Raw genomic sequence first — 12,115 nt, 5'->3', positions numbered from 1 at the left:
ACAACATAAAGTCAACCTGTGGAACTCTTTGCCAGGGAATGCTGTGAAGACCAAAACTATAACAGGATTAAAAAAAGAACTAGATAAATTCCTGGAGAATAGGACCATCATTGGCTATTATCCAGGATAGAGAGGGATGCCACACCATGCTCTGAGTGGCCCTAGCCTGTTTGCCAGAAGCTGGGAATGGGCAACAGGGGTTGGATCACTTGATGATTACCTGTTCTGTTCATTCCCTCTGAAGCACCTGGCCTTGACCACTGTTGGAAGACAGGATACTGCGCTATATGGACCATTGGTCTGCCCCAGTATGACCATTCTTATGTAAAAAATTATAATAAAAAAAATGTTTAGTACAGAAACTCCCCAACATAATGACCTCTCAAGATAGCAATGACGTGAGATAACAACCTTGGCAAATAATGCATTTTAAAAATCTTGGCCTGCAAGGAAACATATTTATATAAGTTTCCATTCCCAGTAACAAATCTAGCATTCTGGAGCAAAGTCACTAAAATATAGTCCTACAAACAAATGTTTATTTAACGTACCTCTCACTTTTCCCTCCATCGCACCCCACTCACCGGTGTTGTCCTTGGTCAGTGGAGACTCAGAGTTCAGAGGTGCTTTCACGTGAGTACACCTCCCAGGTGGGGGGCAAGAAGGCACCTTGCTCATTCCTCCAGCTGCTCACTGTTTGCTCTGGCCATGGCTGTTTGTTGTGCCACCATTCACTCCACCAATCTGTTGCCAATGGCCCTGCGCAGTCACCTTCTGCTGCCACCTGCCACTGTGACCTCTGCGAGTTGGTCTCTTGAGGTTTCACCCAGCTCTCAGTGATTTCAGCTGAGCTCTCAGTGGGGGAACCTCGCTGCTAGTGAAATCTGGGCTGTCTCTTCCACAGAAACACTGTCCCCACAGTAGGACTAAGCACTTAGACCTGATTATCAGTGGTTTCAGCTACAGTGGCAAGTATCAGAGGGGTAGCTGTGTTAGTCTGAATCTGTAAAAAGCAACAGAGGGTCCTGTGGCACCTTTAAGACTAACAGAAGTATTGGGAGCATAAGCTTTCATGGGTAAGAACCTCACTTCTTCAGATGCAAGGAGAAGTGAGGTTCTTACCCACGAAAGCTTATGCTCCCAATACTTCTGTTAGGGTACGTCTACACTTACCAGAGCGTCCGGCAGCAGGCAATTGATGTTCTGGGATCGATTTATTGCGTCTGGTTTAGACGCGATAAATCAATCCCGGATCGATCCCGGAAGTGCTCGCCGTCGACGCTGGTACTCCAGCTCGGCGAGAGGAGTACGCGGCATCGACGGGGGAGCCTCCCTGCCGCATCTGGACCCGCGGTAAGTTCGGACTAAGGTACTTTGAATTCAGCTACGTTATTAACGTTTGCGTACCTTAGTCCGAAGTGGGGGGCTTAGTGGGGACCAGGCCTTAGTCTTAAAGGTGCCACAGGACCCTCTGTTGCTTTTTTCAGCTACAGTGGTCACTTAACAGAACAAAAGACTATCTATGGAGACTAATCAGCTCTGTCTTTAAACAGTGGAGAGGGACAGGTCCCCACCCTCTCTCTTGATGCCCTCAATCAGCACAGGCTAAGTACAGTTCTTCTTCGAGTGCTTGCTCATATCCATTCCATTAGGTGTGCGCGCGCCGCGTGCACGATCGTCGGAGAATTTTCTACCCTAGCAACACCGGCGGGTCGGCTGTGGAGCCCCCTAGAGTGGCGCCTTCATGGCGCTGAATATATACCCCAGCCGACCCGGCGCCCCCTCAGTTCCTTCTTACCGCCCCTGACGGTCGTTGGAACTGTGGAGCGCGGCATAGCTGTTCTCCACTCTCCCTAGCTTAGTTAGTTATTCACAGTTATAGTTATAGTTCTAGTTGTTTATAGTTAAATAGTTAAATAGTTTTTTTTTTTTTTTTAAATTGTTCGGTTGTTATAGTAGTTCAGGGGATTAAGGGGGTCGTCTCCCCCTTTCTCCCCCGGCCGCGGGGCCGGGCTCATGCCCAACGCTCCCGGCTTCAAGCAGTGCGCCTCCTGCGCTAAGCCTATGCCCACGAGCGACCCGCACGACTCCTGTCTGAAGTGCCTGGGAGAGTCCCATCAAACAGATAAGTGCAAGATCTGTAAGGCCTTCAGACCAAGGACCAAGAAGGAGCGGGACTTTCGGCTCCGGCAACTCCTTATGGAGGCGGCACTTAGTCCGGACGCTCCATCAACGAGTCAGGCCCCGGCACCTAGCACCTCGGTGCACAGTGCCCCGGCGGCACCGGCCTTGCCGACCACGCGAGTGGCGTCGGACAAGCCTCCCCGGCACCGGACCTCGTCGGCACCGCAAGCACAACAAGTGCCTCGGCGCCGGTCATTATCCCCCGGGCATAAAAAAGCCCATAAGATGGGGACCTCCGTGCCGAAGACGCCGGCTCCCCCAGTGCCGGGGGTAGAGCCGCGTCCGCCTGTGGAGCACCGAAAACAGGTGACTCCAGCACCGTCGACTCCGGCTCCGAGGCCGTTGAGTCCGGTGCAGATAGCGTCTCCACCGAGACCGGCGGTGATACAGTGCCTCCCGTCGACTCCAGAGACCTTCGCGGCGGCAAGAGACTTAATAGCTCTCACGGAGCCGGCACCGCCTCAACCACCGGCACCGACGGCACCATTGACTCGTCCGGTCCAGTCTAGAGGGAAACCTGCCTTGATGCGCCTTCCATCGCAAGGGCTGGAACCACGGCACCGGTCCAGGTCCCGAAGCAGGTCCCCACGCCGCTCGCAGTCCCGGCGCCGAATATCACCTCGGCACCGGTCGTACTCGCGGCCAAGATCTTCGTCGCGGCACCGCTCTACGTCTCGGCACCGCTATGATCGTCGGTACCGATCGACATCGAGACGTAGTTCTCGGCACCGCTACGATTGACGCTCGACGTCGAGAGGCCGCTCCCGGCACCGGGCCTACTCAAGATCACATTCCAGGTCCAGGTCTGACTCTCGGCACCGACGTAGTCATTGGCACCGATCCCGTTCTCGGCACCGTTCGCCGGCACCGCACAGGGACCGTTCATCTCTGGGCCGGCACCGTACGGCACCGTACCTTCCGGAGCTCATCTCGGCGCGGTCGGCACCGCCATGGCCATCCAGATCAGTGTCCCGATCCTCCGATGGGGCATCGAGATCGGCATACCCCCCTCAGGGACAGGCCGATGATCCGGACATGGGCCACTGGCAGGAGGTAGCGGAGGATCCCGCTCAGGGACCTTCACACTGGTCGTTTTGGACCCCGTGGGCGTACCACCAAGCTCAAGGGGCTCCACCACCATCAGCCTCTCGCTCGGTGCACTCTGAGCGAAGGGCCCCAGAGTCCACCATCTCTCGCCCTCCTCCAGGGGGCATGGAGGCCTCCGTGCCCGCACCTGACGTCCTGGACCCAGAGGCAGGTGATGCTCCGCTCCAAGGCTCATTGGACCAGGCCCCGCCCTTGGATCCCTTGCCACCTGAGGCATCTTCCTCATCTTCCCCAGATGAGGCAGTGGCGGGCACAACGAGCACGGGTCCACCCCCGATTGATCTCCGGGCACACCAGGACCTATTACGTAGGGTGGCACGTAATATGGACCTTCAGGCAGAGGAGATTGTGGAGGTGCAGGACCCCATTGTGAACATCCTCTCTGCGGATGCCCCATCCAGAGTGGCGTTACCCCTGATCCGCACGATCCAGGCTAACGCCACTACGATATGGCAAACTCCTGCCTCTATCCCACCCACAGCGAGAGGGGTGGAAAGAAAGTACTTTGTCCCCTCAAAGGACTATGAGTACTTGTATACCCATCCCCAACCGTGTTCACTGGTGGTGTCATCAGTGAATGCAAGGGAGCGCCACAGTCAACAGGCCGCAGCGCCCAAATCGAAAGAGGCTAAGCGCCTCGATTTGTTTGGCCGTAAAGTTTATTCAGCCGGAGGGCTGCAACTTAGAGCGGGTAACCAGCAGGCGCTCCTGAGCCGCTATAACTTTAATTCCTGGAACTCTATGGGGAAGTTCAAGGAATTGGTTCCCCAAGACTCCAGGGAGGAGTTTGGGGCCTTGATAGAGGAGGGTAAGAAGGTGGCTCGGACCTCCTTGCAGGCCTCCTTGGACATAGCGGACTCGGCTGCGAGGACCCTGGCTTCGGGTATCGCTATGCGGAGGATCTCCTGGCTTCAGGTTTCGGGTTTGCCTCCGGAGCTGCAGCAAACCCTACAGGATCTGCCCTTTGAGGGACATGGATTGTTCTCGGACAAGACGGACTCTCGTCTGCAGAGCCTCAAGGACTCGAGAACAATCATGCGCTCCCTGGGGATGCATGTTGCGGGCCCTCAGCGCAGGCCATTTAGGCCGCAGCCTCAGCGCTTCTACCCCCCCCCCGCCTCGTCAGAGACAGGACTCGGCCCGGAGGCGAGGGCGAGGTGGTAGAAGAAGGTGGACCGGCCCTCAACCCGGTCAGAACCAGGGGCCACCTAGACCACCTTCAGGCCCCAGGCAGAACTTTTGAAGGTGCGGTCGAGGACGGCGCCCCAGTCATCCCCCAGGATCCAGCCCCCTCCTTTCGGGATCGCCTTTCCCATTTCCACCGTGCTTGGTCCCTTATAACTTCGGACCGTTGGGTCCTTCACACGGTGGACAGGGGATACGCTATCCAGTTTTCTTCAATCCCCCCCTCCTCCCCCCCTTCTTCCCCGTCCCTCTTCAGGGACCCTTCTCACGAGCAACTTCTTATACAGGAAGTTTCTACGCTCCTTGCTATGGGGGCCATAGAGGAGGTTCCAGTAGAGTTAAGGGGCAGGGGATTTTATTCCCGGTACTTCCTCATTCCCAAGTCCAAAGGAGGTCTGCGACCCATCTTGGACTTGCGCGGACTCAACAAATTCGTAGTAAAGTTGAAGTTCCGCATGGTCTCTTTGGGGGCCATTATCCCTTCCCTCGATCCTGGAGACTGGTTCGCCGCCCTCGACATGAAAGACGCATACTTTCACATCGCAATTTACCCACCTCACAGACGCTTCCTGCGATTCGTGGTAAGCACGGTGCACTACCAATTTGCAGTCCTTCCCTTCGGCCTATCCTCGGCCCCAAGAGTGTTCACGAAATGTATGGCTGTCGTGGCAGCGTACCTTCGTCGGCAAGGGATACAGGTGTTCCCGTACCTAGACGACTGGCTGGTACGCGGTCGCACCAAAGAGCAAGTTCGAGCTCACGTCCACATAATAGTGCACACATTCAACGAGTTGGGCATCCTACTCAACAAGGACAAATCCACTCTAGAACCTACCCAGAGAATAGAATTCATCGGCACAGTTCTAGACTCCAGACGTGCACAAGCCATCCTGCCAGACAACCGCTTTGGCACCATCACGAGCCTCATTCAAGGGCTCAAGGCCTTCCCAACTACCACGGTGAGGTCGTGCCTTACCCTGCTGGGTCACATGGCTTCCTGCACGTACGTAACCAGGCATGCCAGACTTCGGCTTCGCCCACTCCAGACCTGGGTGTCGTCAATATACCGCCCACATCGGGACAGCCTGAACATGGTGGTCACGGTCCCGAACTCGGTCCTGACCTCCCTCACCTGGTGGCTAGATCACAATGTGGTCTGCGAGGGGATGCCATTTCACGCCCCACAACCCTCTCTGCACCTGGTTACAGACGCTTCATCTCTGGGTTGGGGCGCCCATCTCAACGAACACCATACCCAGGGCCTGTGGACTGCACCCCAGCTAGCCCTGCACATCAATGTTCGGGAACTGATGGCGGTGCGCCTGGCGTGCCAGGCATTTCTCAATCTCCTACGTGGCCGCTGTGTGTTAGTTCTCATCGACAACACCACGGCCATGTTTTACATCAACAAGCAAGGAGGAGCACGTTCGTCAATTCTATGCCAAGAGGCCATTCGCCTGTGGGACTTCTGCATTGCCCACTCAATCCATCTCACGGCATCGTTCCTCCCTGGAGTCCAGAACACTTTAGCGGACCGACTCAGCAGGTCCTTCCAGACGCACGAGTGGTCTATCCGTCCGGACATCATACATTCCGTCTTCCAGAAGTGGGGGTTTCCCCAGATAGACCTGTTTGCTTCTCGAGACAACAGGAAATGCCACGTGTTCTGCTCCCTGCAAGGTCGAGCTCCGGGCTCCCTCTCGGATGCGTTTCTCCTTCCCTGGAAAGACCACCTGTTTTATGCCTTTCCTCCGTTTCCTCTGGTCCACAAGGTACTGCTCAAATTGCGCAGAGACCAGGCACAGGTAATTCTGGTCGCTCCAGCGTGGCCGAGACAACATTGGTACACCACACTGTTGGAACTCTCGGTTCAGACACCGATCCCGCTTCCATTATGTCCGGATCTCATCTCTCAAGACCACGGCCGGCTGCGTCACCCCGACCTGCAATCACTCCACCTCACGGCGTGGCTGCTCCATGGTTCACCCAGGCAGAGCAGCAATGCTCGCACTCTGTCCAACAGATTCTGCTGAGCAGTAGGAAGCCCTCAACACGCACCACGTACCTGGCCAAGTGGAAGCGGTTCTCCTGTTGGTGCGAACAACGAGCCACGTCCCCGTTGCAGGCACCCATTCCTCTCATTTTGGAATATCTCCTCTCCCTAAAACAGCAGGGGTTGGCGATATCTTCAATTAGAGTTCACCTGGCCGCTATATCGGCCTTTCACCCAGGGGAACTCGCGTCTTCGGTATTCTCTAACCCGATGGTCGTTAGATTCCTCAAGGGCTTAGACCGGATGTACCCACAACAACGTCAGCCCGTTCAGACGTGGGACCTCAACCTGGTTCTCTCCAAGCTCACAGGTCCTCCATTCGAGCCACTGGCCACCTGTTCACTTTTGTACCTATCCTGGAAGACAGCCTTCCTCGTAGCCATCACCTCAGCAAGGCGCGTTTCTGAACTCAGAGCGCTTACATCCGAGCCCCCTTACACAGTTTTCCATAAGGATAAAGTGCAGCTTCGTCCACATCCTGCCTTTCTCCCTAAGGTGGTTTCTCCATTTCACATCAATCAGCATATATTTCTCCCGGTCTTTCATCCTAAACCACATGCTACTCGCCAGGATCAACGTTTGCATTCTCTGGATGTACGCAGGGCCCTGGCCTTCTATATTGACCGCACAAGGCACTTTAGAAAGACGACGCAACTCTTCGTTGCAGTGGCCGACCGAATGAAAGGCTCACCGGTCTCCTCACAACGCTTATCCTCCTGGATTACGTCTTGCATCCAGACTTGCTATGACCTGGCAGGTGTCCCAGCACCGCACCTCACCGCTCACTCCACGAGGGCCCAAGCTTCCTCGACTGCTTTCCTGGCGCAAGTTCCGATCCAGGACATTTGTAGAGCGGCAGTTTGGTCATCAGTCCACACATTTACAGCTCACTATGCGCTAGTGCAGCAGTCCAGGGACGATGCTGCTTTCGGATCAGCGGTTTTGCACACAGCAATGTCTCACTCCGACCCCACCACCTAAGTTGGGCTTGGGAGTCACCTAATGGAATGGATATGAGCAAGCACTCGAAGAAGAAAAGACGGTTACTCACCGTTGTAACTGTTGTTCTTCGAGATGTGTTGCTCATATCCATTCCAAACCCGCCCCCCTTCCCCACTGTCGGAGTAGCCGGCAAGAAGGAACTGAGGGGGCGCCGGGTCGGCTGGGGTATATATTCAGCGCCATGAAGGCGCCACTCTAGGGGGCTCCACAGCCGACCCGCCGGTGTTGCTAGGGTAGAAAATTCTCCGACGATCGTGCACGCGGCGCGCGCACACCTAATGGAATGGATATGAGCAACACATCTCGAAGAACAACAGTTACAACGGTGAGTAACCGTCTTTTCTACTGCCCTTTATACATACAATAAGAACAACAACATTTCATTCCCCCTCTCTCCCCTCCCCCCGCATTCAAGTGATTTGTAACCCAACCCTAACCAAAATCTATCACTTGGGCAACACAGCTCTGTTTGCTGGATACCTAGGTAGATTAGGTGTGAATGTAAATACAATCTGGTCCTGAAGCCTTTCCCCCCAGCCCCAGCTCATCACTAGCTGTCAGGGAGAGCTCATTTAGACTTTGCTTACAAATCATCATTTGAAATTATTAGATTGGCCAACATCACCGAAATGAATGCACTGACATTGTCATAAAAAAACAACAGCTGTATAAGGAAGCTAGTCTATATTCATACTTTTCAACTCTATTATACTTTTTCAGATACACATATTTTATCATACACTGTATATGCTTTTAAAGTGTGTATTAATGTTTCAATTTAAATTCAAATTTCCAAACAGTCACTAAATTGGCATGTAACTAGTTCACAAAACTGGGGGGGGGGTGGCATTGGGGAAATTCAGGGGTGTGTGTAGGGAAATTACTGCATGTAAGTGCTTGGAACAGTTCTGGAAACCATAAGATAAGAAAGAAGCTTTTCCTCATACAGAGAGTGAAATGTAAATTAATCAATAATGAATGAGAATAGATCACATCTCTGCAGGGTCTTTCATTGAAAAGGGCTTTCCAAACTGATATGTACCAGAATCACTCCTCTACTGACATCCAGCCAACTCTGGGGTGGAGGACAGCAGCTACCTGGGACCCAACAATAATCACATGGGAAGAGAAATTGTGATTAGGGACACTGAGCAATTAATAAAAGTGCTCAAAGTTTTTTTTTAACCGCTTAATTCCAGATTCCTTTGTAACCATGTACAGAACATGCCCGTTTATGAACTCTTAGGAATTAAGGGGTTCAAGCTCATACAGAGGGGATAGCATGTTGAAGGTCTCACTAAAAGACATTCTCACACCCAACCATCACCATAAACTTGCATAAATCAAGTAATGTATGCAGTGTTGTTATAGCTGTGTCGGTCCCAGGCTACTAGAGAGAGAAGGTGGGTGAGGTAATATCTTTTATTGGACCAACTTCTGTTGGTGAGAGAGAGAGAGAGAAGCTTTTGAGTTACACAGAGCTCTTCTTCGGGTTTGCAAAGGTACAGCTGTGACACTATCTTTGCCAAACCCGAAGAAGAGCTCTGTGTAGCTCAAAAGCTTCTCTCTCTCTCTGACCAACAGAAGTTGGTCCAATAAAAGATATTACCTCACCCACTTGTCTGCAAATCAAGTAATTCACCCCAAAGCATTGCTAAATGGAACGGGGTTCCTATCCTGCTTCCACTGAAATCAGTGGAAAAATTTGATGTCAATAGAAGCAAAATTGCTTTTCTGATTACTAAATGGTGTCAAAGGTGGATAGAACAGGTATCACAAATTATTTTGGTTTTCTACAGCTACATCTTGTGAAAGAGGTTGAGCCTCATGTAGTATCAATAACTGGAGTCACTCGTAAAAATAAATGGCAACAAAGCTTTCATTGCACAAAATCCATTTTCATCCCGGTTAACAAGACTTCCCTTTGACAATAACAAGTCCTGGACTAGGAGGCTTGTGCAAGACTAAAACAATGTCACTGTTGTTGAACTGCTAAAGCTACAAACAAGCAGGCAGGGCTGAGCTCAGGTCTTTCAACAGGATGACAGGAAGGATCTACAAGCTACCGGGCTTGTCATTTCTAATAAAGTTTTTGCTCGTAGACTCTTCTGAGTTGCTACAGAAAGGGAAAATGCAATTTCATGTTGACACAGCACAATTCCATTAGCTGAACAATTGCCCATATGCAGCACTTACTCGCTACAGAAAATCCCCAGAGGGGAAGCCCCATATCATTTCTCAGCATATTCACCGTTTGTCATCTTTAATATGATAATTGTCTAGGAGCAAAATGGGAAATGTTTTGCTGAACAGCCAGAGATGCTGACACTACTAAATGGTGCAGAACAGGGTGACTAGACCTGGGCACCAGAAGTTTGAGGGAGGCATCAAGCCTGGGTCTCATATGATAGAGCAGGACCATGACCATTAGGTCCCTGCTTTGGAACCTGAATACATGTTTTAACATGCGTAAAACAGGTGTTATTTAAAGATTTGGAATCACCATGAAATTACTACATTGCAGCATGAAATTATCATTGCCTGAGAAGTGAGGAGACAAGCTACAGGGAAGATGAACGACACTTGTGCTTGGGATTCAACTTTAACGAGTTCTAAATACATGGCACGTGCTTTAAATCTGGATTGTTCTGTTATTTTGAAAACATTTTGCACCTGTCCTTAGCTTTAGGTGTTTTAAAAGAAACATCTGCAAAGCACTTATCAAGATGCCCATGCATTGTGGTGCATAGTCCTTGGATTGGCTTTCTGCACAGAGGTGAATTTCACCTTCCGTTTAGAATACAGAGCATGTGTGTGAGGTCCTCTCTGCAAGATGCACATCTTAAAAATCAACAGTCTGCATTAGATCTGGTTTCCAATATGTCTAAGGTGTAGATCATGTACTTAGAACATAAGAGTGGCCATACTGGGTCAGACCAAAGGTCGACCTAGCCCAGTATACTGTCTTCTGACAGTGGCCAATGCCAGGTGCCCCAGAGGGAATGAACAGAACAGGTAACCATCAAGTGACCCATCCCCTGTCACCCATTCCTAACTTCTGGCAAACAGAGGCTAGGGACACCATCCCTGTCCATTTTGGCCTTCACAATATCCTCTGGCAAGGAGTTTCACAGGTTGACTGTACGTTGTGTGAAAAAACACTTCCTTTTGTTTGTTTTAAACCCGCTGCCTATTAATTTCATGTACTTCCATGTAGATCATATTTTCAAAGTGACAAAAACATTGGTAACTGTAGCAAGATCCACCTTTGAGAGAAAAGTCGCACTCTTCTCACCATGTACAGATTGAATAAAGCATCCTACTCTTTTGGACAGAGCTGCCACCAGAATAACCCAGAAGCATATCTGTTCTGGTAGCCACTGATAGCAATAACCTTAGCTTCCGTACTTTGGCTTAAAGAAAGCACCTCTAATGAGCTCTATGGATAAAAAGAGCTATATAAGAGCTAAATGTTGTTAGTTGTTATTACTTTATAATTAAATTGACACATTGCTCCCCTCCCTTTGGGTGGGACGCTACAATGGCATTTGATGATTAAGCAGCTTTCCAGCCATGCCTATGAGATGGATCAGCATTGTTGATGTTTCAGAGTACTCCCAATTTAGTTGCTTTGACAATCTCCAGCTGGGTGGAGTAAATCAGTTTAAGTGAAGACTTTCCATGAGTTGGAGAGAATGAATCATTGCAGCTGGGCAGCTAGTAGTGATTTTAATTAATGAAGTAGAAATATATAGCCTGCATCTCATGTACATGGGTTTTATACTAATTAAACTCCATTTTCTTTAATGGAATTATTCCTGTTTTACATCAGGGTAAATGAGAGGAGAGTTGGGATCATTAAGCTTTCAATCAGTACAGAATTCTGCTTTACACCAATTGTCTGAGAATGATAGTGGTGCATTTAGCAGAGAGTAGAATCTATGCCTCTCATATACCTGATGATTCACATGTTTTCATTGTCTTTCCAGAGCAATTAGTCAGATCAGAGCATTTCTAGTTGGAGAATCTGTTCTCTTCCTGGAAGGAGCTCACACATGCAGGCTTGCACATATGAATACAGATATAAGAATGGTTAACCACAGCACCAGCATTACTCTGCCTGTCACAGAGCCTGCTCTTGCAAGGTCCAGAGTGACCTCATCTCAGAGTGAAGTTAATGAGAATCAAGGATGCTCAGCACCTTATGGATTAATCCATTGGTGCTCAGGTACATTGCCAAAAGATGATGGCAACGGGAAGAGCAATTTGCCCTGGAGCAGTTGAGAGTGGCAGCAGGGACTGGGATGATCCTGGGCCCCTATAGCAGGCAAATGCTGGCTTGCTGGTAGTCCAATCTGGTTGTGCTGACATGGCTGAATTCCCATAGAATCAGAGGGACATGGAGTGACACCCTTTGGGGCTATTTGGAGTGTGACCAGAGTGTGGAAGGGTGATGCACACTTTGCCTTGGGGCAGATGGGAGGTGACAGTTGGAGAATGGCCGTTGGGGACAGAGGGAAGAGGGCTGTGCGGGGCAGTCGGGAAGTGACAGTTGGAGAATGGCCGTTGGGGGCAGAGGGAAGG

The sequence above is a fragment of the Malaclemys terrapin genome, chromosome 23, assembly GCF_027887155.1.
Source record: "Malaclemys terrapin pileata isolate rMalTer1 chromosome 23, rMalTer1.hap1, whole genome shotgun sequence".
NCBI classification, from domain to species: domain Eukaryota; kingdom Metazoa; phylum Chordata; order Testudines; family Emydidae; genus Malaclemys; species Malaclemys terrapin.
The sequence above is the reverse complement of the archived record's forward strand: the minus strand, read 5'-3'. Positions refer to the sequence as shown.